Source organism: Humulus lupulus, chromosome 1 (assembly GCF_963169125.1).
Source record: "Humulus lupulus chromosome 1, drHumLupu1.1, whole genome shotgun sequence".
In the NCBI taxonomy this organism is placed as follows: Eukaryota; Viridiplantae; Streptophyta; class Magnoliopsida; order Rosales; family Cannabaceae; genus Humulus; species Humulus lupulus.
Genome location: NC_084793.1, coordinates 157137837 through 157149345, shown reverse-complemented (window position 1 = coordinate 157149345; position 11509 = coordinate 157137837).

Genomic DNA, 11509 nt, shown 5'->3' with positions numbered 1-11509 from the left:
GCTACTCGCTCATTTGTATCAGCTAGAGTGATAGATCATCTTTGTAGACCTAGCGATTTGTATGCTAGGGGATTTCAGACTTTATTGCCGACTGGGGAACTGGTAGTCTCTAGGAGATGGGTTAGAGAATTGCCAGTAGAGATAGATAGTAGGGAGTTGTCTGTGGATCTGATTGAGATAGCAATGGATGACTTTGATATGATCCTAGAGATGGATTGGTTATCGAAGTACGGGGTGACGATTGACTGCAAGCAAAGGATGGTGACCGTTGAACTGGAAGGGGAGGTACCCTTTGTATTTGTGGGGACAGTGAGTGGACCGCGAGTACCTATGATTTCAGCACTGAAGGATAGAGACCCAATGCAAGAGGGTTTTATAGGATTCTTAGCAAACATTGTGGATACTTCGAGAGGTGTTCCGGTTGGACAGGATGAGATCAGAATGGTATGTGAGTTTCCTGATTTGTTCCCCACAAACTTGCTTGGGTTGCCACCACACCGAGAGATCGAGTTTGTCATTGAATTGGCGCCAGGGGCAGAGCCAGTATCTAGAACACCCTATAGAATGGCTCCGACATAGTTGAAGGAACTAAAAATTCAATTGCAGGAGTTACTAGATTGGGATTTATCAGACCGAGTTTTATGCCGTGGGGTGCTCCAGTGTTGTTCGTTAAGAAGAATGATGGATCCTTAAGGATGTGTATTGACTATAGAGAGTTGAACAAGTTGACCATTAAGAACAAGTACCCACTACCTAGGATCGACGACTTGTTTGACCAGCTACATGTGAAGACAGTGTTCTCTAAGATTGACATTCAGTTTATTGACAAGTTGACTATTAAGGATGTGTATTGACTACAGAGAGTTGAACAAGTTGACCATTAAGAACAAGTACCAACTACCTAGGATCGACGACTTGTTTGACCAGCTACAGGGGAAGACAGTGTTCTCTAAGAATGACATTCGGTTTAGCCACCACCAGTTAAGGATTAAAGAGGAAGACATACCAAAGACTGCTTTCCGCACGAGATATGGACACTATGAATTCCTGGTTATGTCCTTTGCATTAACCAACACCCCAGCAACCTTTATGGACTTGATGAATAGGGTCTTCAAGGATTATCTGGACAAGTTTGTGATCGTATTCATTGATGACATATTGGTGTACTCTTAGTCAGAGACAGAGCACGAGCAACATCTACGCTTGGTATTACAACGGTTGAGAGAGCATATGTTATATGCTAAGTTCAGCAAGTGTGAGTTTTGGCTACCCCAAGTAACATTTATGGGTCATATTGTCAGTAAGGAGGGGATTCTAGTGGACCCAAGTAAGATTGAGGGGTGAGAGATTGACCCAGCCTAAGCAGTGTATCAGGGAGGTTAGGAGCTTTTTGGGAGCAGGGTACTATCGGCGGTTCGTCGAGGGATTTTCCAGAATAGCCACACCATTAATTGAACTGACGCGTAAGAAGACTAAGTATGTGTAGACAGACAGGTGTAAGATCAATTTCAAGGAGTTGAAGTGGCGACTGATCACCGCTCTTGTATTGAGTCTGCCGTCAGACAATGAGAAGTTTGTAGTTTATTGTGATGCTTCTAGACAGGGTTTAGGGTGTGTACTGATGCAGGCTGGAAATGTGATAGCCTACGCGTCAAGACAGTTGAAGGAGTAAGAGCAGAGGTATTCCACACATGATTTGGAATTGGCGGCGGTGGTGTTTGCACTTAAGGTTTGGAGGCATTATTTATATGGCGAGAAGTGCAAAATATACACTGACCATAAGAGTTTGAAGTACTTCTTTACTTAGAAGGATCTGAATATGCACCAGAGGCGTTGGCTGGAGTTGGTAAAGGATTACGATTGTGATATTCTATACCAACCTGGGAAGGCCAATGTGGTGGCCGATGCGCTGACTCGAAAGGGCCCAAGACAGTTGTTCAGTTTGAGGCAAATATCAGATAAGTTAGTTGAAGTGATGACTGGAGCAGGTATTGAGTTGGTAGTTGGAGAGCTAGCCAACATCACTCTTCAGTCCATGCTCCTTGAAAGGATTAAGGAGGCACAGGGGGAATATCCCCAGTTGAGAGAGCACAAAGAGGCCGTCTTAGCGGGAGTAGCTAAAGCCTTTTCTATTTCAAAAATGAGATTACTGAAGTATAAAGGTTGGATTTGCGTTCCGATGGATTCTGGTATCCGGCGAGAGATCTTATATGAGTCTCATACCACTAACTACTCTTTACATCCGGGTACGACAAAGATGTACCAAGATTTGATAACATTATATTGGTGCCCGAGAATGAAGAGGGATGTGGTGGATTGTGTGGCCAAGTGTTTGACTTGTCAGCAGGTAAAGGCTGAACATCAGAGGCCAGCAGGGTTGCTGCAGCCTCTAGGGATCTCGGAATGGAAATCGAAGGATATCACCATGGACTTCGTGGTTGGATTACCGAAGACTATGGGACAACATGATTCAGTGTGGGTGATTGTGGATAGATACACAAAGTCAGCCCACGTTTTGCCTATTAAGACGACTTATACTGTGGAGCAGTATACTGAATTATATGTGAAGGAAATTGTGCGATTACATGGGGCTCCAAGGTCGATAGTATCCGACAGGGACCCCACCTTCCCCTCCAAGTTTTGGGACAGCCTGCAGAAGACTATGGGTACACAGTTGCGGTTTAGTACAGCGTATCATCCTCAGACCGATGGACAATCTGAGAGGACGATTCAGATACTAAAGGATATGTTATGAACCTGTGTGCTAGATTTTGGGGGATCTTGGAGTAAGTATCTCCCTTTGATTGAGTTTTCGTACAATAACAGTTATCAGGCGACTATCGCAGTAACTCCGTATAAGATGTTATATGGGAGGAAGTGCAGATCACCCATCCATTGGGATGAGACTGGTGAGAGGAGGTATCTAGGTCCTGAGGTTGTTCAGAGGACCAATGAGGCGATTGAGAAGATTAGAGCTCGAATGCTCGCCTCCCAGAGTAGGGAGAAGAGTTACTCAGACTTGAGACACAGAAGAGTAGAGTTTTAGGTCGGGGACCATGTGTTTCTCAGAGTTTCTTCCTTGAGAGGGGTGAAACGGTTTGGAGTAAGGGGCAAGTTGAACCCTAGGTTAGTTGGCCCCTTTGAGATACCGGAACAGGTTGGAGAGGTAGCTTACAGATTGGCGATGCCTCTAGCTCTATCAGGGGTTCACAATGTGTTTCATGTATCCATGCTCCGGAAGTATGTATCAGATTTTACGCACGTGCTGAGTTATGAGAACTTAGAGCTGGATTGGGATTTATCGTATGAAGAGAAGCCGGTTCATATTCTCGACCGAAAGGATAAAGTCTTGCGGAGCAAGACCATCACCTTACTAAAAGTGTTGTGGAGAAACAACAAAGTGGAAGAGGAGAATTGGGAACTTGAGACAGACATGCGGGATCGGTATCTCGAGTTATTCAGGTAATTTTGAGGATGAAATTTCTGTAAGGAGGGGATAGTTGTAGCATCCCAAATTTGCTAATAAGGCTTGGGGCCTTGATTAGCATGCCAGGAGGGCAATAATTGATTTAATTATGTTAATATGTGAATTTAATGATTATGTGATTAGAAATGCATGTTTAGGTGAATTAAATATGTATGTGGGCCCATCTGGTTATTAGGGGCATATTTGTAATTTTAGCCCATTTAGGGCATAAATGTGATATATGTGTGTATTGTGATTGATACCACGAGTGAGTGGTGATATATTTGTGATGCACGATCTGAGACGGTCCTAGGGAGCAGTTTAGCTAAATAGTCACTGTAATGCCCCAAATTTCCTAATAAGGTTTAGGACCTTGATTAGGAGGCCGGGAGGGCCATAATTGGTTTATAATAGTATTTAATGATTATATGAATGTTTACGTGAATTATATTATTATATGATGGTGAATGCATGCATATGGGCTCATATGTTAATTATGAGGGTAATTTGGTAATTTGGCAATTTGGCCACTGTGGGTGTAATTGTATATTTTGGGTGTGTGATTGTGATTGATTAATATAGCCACACTATAAGGTGGGTTGGTTCGAGCTAATCGGCATGAGACGATCATGAGATGTAAGTATTCGGTCTAGTCATAACGGGTTTAAGTTCGGGGCTTGGGGTGAGTCTCGGGGTGAATTTAATGATTAGAGCATTACCGGGAATTAAAGGGTAATGGGCTATGATTTATTGGTATTTGGGAATATTGAGAATAGCGAGAATTGGAGAGCGTTAATTATAATTAACGAGATAGGCGGGAAAGGACGGTTTTACCCTTGGAAGCCTTTAAAGGGGTTTATTTGGCTTAAGGTCATTATGGTCTTTTGACCTTAGGGATTTATATCAGTTTTGGGGTTTGGAAAGCTGTAGAAAATACAAAACCAAAACAGAGAGCCCCATCCTCATCTCTCCCTTTCTTCCCGTACAAGCTTCTCCCTTCACTTTTCTTTGAATTTTGAGAGCCCAAATTGAGGAGTTGAGCTAGGAGATCAAAGGTGGGAGCTAGGGAATTTGATTCAGACATTTAAGGGGATTCAAAATTGTTTTTAAGGTGAGTTCTAGCCATTGAATTCAGGTTATGCTCTGTTTTCCTTTTGGTTTTCAGCTTATGGTTTTTGATGTAGAAAGTGGGAATCAATGGGAGTTTTTGTGTATGTTTGATTGGGTTTTGATGAGGGGGAGTTATGGGTAATGTTTAGAGGTTTAATTGTATGTTTGGAGAAGGTTTGGAACTGGTTTGAAGGCTTGGTTCTAGGGGAAAATGCAGGGGAGGTTGAGCTGGTGCGTTGCTGATTTTTGGCTGATCTGGTTAATGAGCCGCGGCCTGGCTTTTGTGTGCCACGGCCTAAGGTGGCTTTTAAGGAAAATATGCCTCTGTTAGGGAGATGAGCCGCGGCATGGCTGTGGTGAGCCGCGGCCCATCAGGGCATTTTTGGTTGAAATTGTGTTTTTAGCTTAGGGATGTTTACCATAGGCCTCGGGGTTGATCCTAGTACCCGGTTAAGTGGGGATTGATGTCCCGGAGGCTAGATATTGGTTTGGGAACTTATGTTGATCATTTTTATTGATGATACCTTATATTTGGTTATGACTAGGTGACCGCTAAAGGACTAAATGTTGATCGTTCTCAAGGGTCGTTCTTTTAATCGTTCTAGCTCGACTCTGAAGTAAGAAAACTGCACCCTGTGTATATGTGACATGCATGGCTATTATGATGCATGTTGGTTGATTATTGAGTATGACATGCGTGGTTATTATTGATGCATGTCGGTTGATTATTATGTATGACATGCATGGCTATTCTTGATGCATGTTGGTTGACTATTAAACGTGACATGCATGGCTGTTATTGATGCATGTTGGATTGCTGGATATATTGCATATGATGCATGAGAAACTTGTGATTAGGACATGATTTGTATACTGGGTATGATATTGTTCAGAGCTTGAGCCTCTGTGGTTGTACATGGTCCTAATTGTACTGGTATTTGTTTAATAAGCATGTTAAATACCTTGTTTATGGATATTGAACATGTGGTATATGTTTGGTGGCATGACTTGCTTGTGTATGGCACTGACTAGTCAGGGACCGACTCTAGAGTCGAGAATCATGCATTGAATGGCTCTATGGCATTAATGTTAGACCGACCCTAGGGTCGAAGAATTTATAAGCGCTTGCCTGGTCTAAGACCAGATGATTTCAGCCAAGGTATATGACCCCGGTGACTGTTTGTCACATGGCTGGGGGACGCAGTCCTTAGCTACGACTCTAGAGTCGAGAGGATGGTTATGTTGGTGACTAATCACCATGCACCTATCCTAATCAACTTATGAAAGAATCACTTATCAGTTAAGCCCTGGTGACCCTATCGCCACATGGCTAGAGGGAGCGATGCTCATTATTGTGACTTTTGGCTATTGTCACCTATTTGCTTGGACTGATAGTCCTGAATGGTTATTATGATCGTTGTTGATATTATATCATGCTTTATTGTGTTTTCTTGCTGGGCTTTGGCTCACGGGTGCTACGTGGTGCAGGTAAAGGCAAGAGGAAGCTGGACCATCCTTGAGTTGAAGAGCTTAGGTGATGAAGTGTACATATGCAGCTGCTCGTCCTCCACGGCCGAGGTTTAAAGTGGAACTAGGGTTGAACCCTGTTTTGCCGCTTAGAACGGCCTGTTGTAAATACTTTCTGTAGTAGACTCTGAAACTTTATTTTCGGGATCCCAATGTATATATTAAACGTTCTGGTGAAACGTTACCTCCTAACCAAAGTTTTTAATCCCTAAACCGCTAATCATACCTAGAACACGGTTTTGGCCAAATGACTCGATTAGCGAGTTTAGCACTGTTTACAAGGCACACCGTAACGGTCCCAGGAGTTGGGGCGTTACAGTCACAACGGGGTCGAACACCCGGCTCGGGAGCAGCCTATGGGTATTTTGGGAACACAGTTGGTGTTCGAGATCTACCGGGTAACGGGTAGTAATTTAGTAATTATTTGGATATGTCGAGAATGAACGAAGATTTATAGGAATACTCGAGGAATTAGCAAGACATGGTAAATGACGAAATTGCCCTTGGTGGCACTTGAGGATTAAGATAGACTTAAGGGGTATTTTGGACTTTTGGCTAAGGGATTTACATTGTTTTGGATGCTAAGACTTTAGAAGGAAACAGAAGGAAAAGAAACAACAAGAACTCTCAACTCTCTCTCTCTCTCTCTCCCTCTCTCATTCGGGTCTCTCTCCCTCTCTATGGTGCTTGAAGATTTTGGTGAAACCTTGAGGATTTTAGGCTAAAGAACTGGTGGATTGGAAGCTTGCTGTGCTGGGAAGTGGTTCAGGGTCGAATTAAGTACAGAGGTAAGCTCCTAAATTTAATCTTGCTGTTGAATTCTGCTGTGAAATGAAGGTTGCATGAGAGTTAAACTCTAAGTTTGATTTTGAGTGTTGGTAAGGATTAGGGGGTTGTATTTTAAGTGGTTACGATGTTTAGGCTATAAGGATAAGGATTCTAGGCTTAATTATGAGTTTGGCTGATGATTGGGGTTTGAATTTGGGGGTTTAGGCTCAAGGAAAAACACAGAAAAAAGGTTGATTTCTGGGTTTGGAGGGCTTGGGCCCTGTTCTTCAGGCGGCACGACCCGTGTGCTCGAAGAGGCTGAAAAGCCTTTGTTTTGCTTAGGAGCGTTGTGGCCCTAGAGGGCATGTCGTGGCCCATGTCCTCCAGCAGGGAAGGCCTTTCCCTCTGACCAAGTAGCGGGCTGCGGCCCTAAATAGAAAAAGGGTAGATTAAGGATTTTAGCTCGGGAACTCGACTGTTGAGGCTCGGGAAGGATTCCACTACCCGGTTCAGTGGAATTCAAGGTCCCGGAGGCTAGATTAATATTCCGAAGTTATTTATTGGTTTAGAACTTGATGGATGGTTATTATGAATGTGTTGTGACTAGGTTTTCAACGAGGCTCGGGTTAGAGGACTGTGCTTGGGATTGCGGTATTCAGATAGCTCTGTCACAGGTAAGAAAACTGTTGTACCCATAGAGAAGGGCGTGGCCCTATTATTTGTATTGCATGGCGCGACCCTACTGTTTATGTTTAGTATGCGTTTAAATATTTCTGAATATTTTGTATGTTATGAATGAACGGCGAGGTTGAGAATAGCGAAGGCCGAGAACGACAAGAAGCCCAATACGGCAAGGGGTCGGGATTGGCTTTGAGCACACTGAGTTCAGGCCGCTAGGGCGAGACCCTCTTAGGGTGCTATATCCACCCGCTCGATGAAGACCGCGAACCCAGGGCCTAGTAAAGCGCCTTGGACAGCGTAGGCCGCTATGTGTTTAGCCTGTTGGCTGCTTTGCTATATACTGTTGAATGCTATGTTATATGTTGAGTTTTCTTGCTGGGCTTTGGCTCACGGGTGCTCTATGGTGGAGGTAAGGGCAAAGGAAAGGTCAACCAACCATGAGTACAGAGAGCATGGAGCGACGGGTACATGTTCGGCCTGGCTGGCTGGCACGGCCAGAGTTATTTTTGGAAAAATGTACTATAATGATTATTTTGTCGCCTAGGTCAACCGTATGTATATTTTGAGTTGTAATACAATTTTCTAAGCAATATTTTTGGGATCCCAACTGTACAACTTTCTATAGTTTCAATGAATGTCCAAATTTTATAATTTTTGCCATTAAACGAGTTTAACTTCAGTTTAGTCACACTTTTAACCTAAAACCTCGATTAGTGAGCTAATCACACATTTTTAACTTACATAATTACGACTCTAAGGAAGTAGGGCGTTACAATACATTTACAAAACTAGCAACTAGTTAGGCTCACATGGACAGCTCATTTTACTTTAATGTCATAAAAATTATTCTATTCATCTTAAACATGTAGGCTAGCAAATATCCATGGCTACCATAGAGAAAGAAAAGAGAAATCACACAGTACAAATAAGGCCTTCTTTCTGTAACACTTAACTAACACTCATACAAGCCCAGGACAAAAGAACAACACTAAAAGAAACTAAAACGTATGCTAGTAACTATTAGATTTTTCAAATATTTGAAATTAAAAAGATATAGGAAGAGATGGAGCAATATATGATCTCAGATCAAATTCAGATGTTTTTGAGGTAATAGATTGGATCTTTATTTATATACAAGCTTAAAGTAGTTTTGAACACATGCATATCCACATCAAAAGATCTAAAGCCAGATATTGGAGATATTACAAATGTTGATGATCTATTTATAATTTTACATGTAACAAAATCTCACAACACTCCTGTCTTTACTTAGGCTTCTCATTGGATTATAACTATCCACTTACATCTATTATTTTGGATAGATTACAAGCTTTGTTTTCAATACAAAACAAGCAGAATAAGATTTTGTGTTGAAAATCAACTTCCTTAGTTGAAGAACTTTTTTACATGGAAAAACTTGTCTAAACAGAACAAGCAATGACCATTACAAGGGAGCACTATAATCATCGAAGATTACAACTGCAAACCTTTGGATGGATTTGAAAGCTTCAAACCTTGATCTCTCTAAACAAAGGCCTAAAACACTGCTTGTAAATTAATGCATTCTTTGCTTAAATTTCTTTCCCCATGCAGATGGAAGTATGGAGATTTTGAACTTCTCTTTTTCTTTATGCAATCTATGACTTGGCTTTGTTATAATGTATTTAGCTTGAAGGTTTTTGTGTTCTATTAAAAGAAATGTTTTATGAAATAAATTCAAAACAACTAGTTTCTATCTTAAAACCAAAAAATTACCGGGATGTGACAACATTTTTGGAAACAAAAAACTCTTGCCTTTACAGATTATAAAACTTCTTTATTCACACAATTTCTCTTAAGCTACTCAGAATCACATCTCTATTTTCTGTCTAGTTAACTCACCTTTTTTTAATAAGCAGAAAAGTCTACATGTAATTCTATGACTAGATAACAAGTAATGAAATAAAAATAAAGTGACCTTGTATACGAACTGATTTATATTAGGCTAATCACAACAAATAAATACTAACACTCATTAACAATGACGTTTGAGTTATTATAAGGTAATAACAACTAATACAAACTAAAAGGGAGAACAATCCAAAGGTTTTTTTAACTGAATCAAGAAAACTTTTTCTTTTGATTAAATGATCCTGTTAAATTCTGCACAACTATTAAGTATTGGCTTTGACATGAAAAATAATGCAGGAAATTTTAAATGGTTTAAATTTTAAGCCATTTAGGTCTTGTTGTTTAAAATTTAAGCCTAGTGGTTTAAATTTTAAGCCATTTACGCTTTCTTGTTTAAATTTTCAGCATTGTGGTTTAAATTTTAAAGCGTTTTGGTTTAGATTTTAAATGTTATGCTATATAGTTTAAAGAGACTTGGTATAAATTTTATACGCAGTGGTTTAAATTTTAAGCCTAGTGCTTTAAATTTTAAGATTAGTGATTTAAATTTTAAGTCATTTAAGCGTTGTGGTTCAGATTTTAAGCCATTTAAGGCTTGTGGTTTAAATTTTAAACCATTTAAGCCTAATGGATTAAATTTAAGCCATTTAAGCCTTGTTGTTTAAATTGTTAAGTCTTGTTATTTAAATTTTAAGCCTACTTGTTTAAATTTTAAGCCTTGTGGTTTAAATTTTAAAGAGTTTTGGTTTAGATTTTAAACGTTATGCTATATAGCTTAAAGAGACTTGGTTTATATTTTAGGACTAGTGGTTTAAATTCATGTCATTTAAACTTTGTATTTTAAATTTTAATCCTAATTGTTTAAATTTTAAGCCTAGTGGTTTAAATTTTAAGCTTTGTGGTTTAAATTTTAAGCGTAGTGATTTAAATTTTAAGCCATTTAAGACTTGTGGTTTAAATTTTAAGCCCAGTGATTTAAATTTTAAGTCATTTAAGCCTAGTGGTTTAAATTTGAAGCCTAATAGTTCTTGCGGTTTAAATTTTAAGTCATTTAAGGCTTGTGCTTTAAATTTTAAACTTAGTGATTTAAATTTTAAATCATTTAATTCTTGTGGTTTAAAATTTAACCTTAGTGGTTTAAATTTTAAGGCTAGTGAATTAAATTTTAATCTATTTAAGCTTTGTGGTTTAAATTTTAAGTCTAGTGGTTTAAATTTAAGCACTGTGGTTTAAATTTTGAGCCAAGTAATTTAAATTTTAAGTCATTTAAGTCTTATGGTTAAATTTTAAGCCTAGTAGTTTAAATTTTAAGTCATTTAAGCCTTGTGGTTTAAATTTTAAGCCTAGTGTTTCAAATTTTAAGGCTTGTGCCAAATTTTGGTTATTCGAGCGCCGTGACTCTCAATAATTTGCGCCGCAGCACACAAGGGATTCCACTTTCGCTTCGCATTACAACGGTGTGGCTTGTTTAATATGAGCCGCGACACATAGAGACACATAAACACCTTAAAATAAACTTTCATGAACATCTTAAAGACCCAAAATAAACACTTCAAAGCAACTAAACATAAACACCTTCGAAGCATTATAAGGATCAATTTTACACCCTTAAAAGCTAAAGTATTTTTTGATCTCCTTTGTTTCCTATATAGAGTTTTGGATTTGAGCCTGGAAAGAGAAAATTAAATTTGTGGTGTAGGATTTGAGCTTGGAATTGAAATACTGTACCAAAATTACACTACCAAGAAATCCAAAATTACACTACCAACAAAGATAGCTTTGCCCATGTACTTCTCAAAATTCAGTATCCAAAGGGACACTTCAGACCAACAAAACTACAGAAAACAAACATCTATTAAAAATGAAGACAAAAGAATTGCATTGTTTGGGATAAGATTGTGAAAAGGATTAGGTTTATGAAAATTTGAAATTGTGTAACCAATATGAAATGAAACATGTTTTTTTATTAAGCACACTAATAGGCTACTGCATTACTAAAAATGAATCTTTTTATGTTAATACATGAGTGCAAAGCACAAGACTCGTGAAGTGATATGTACATATCGA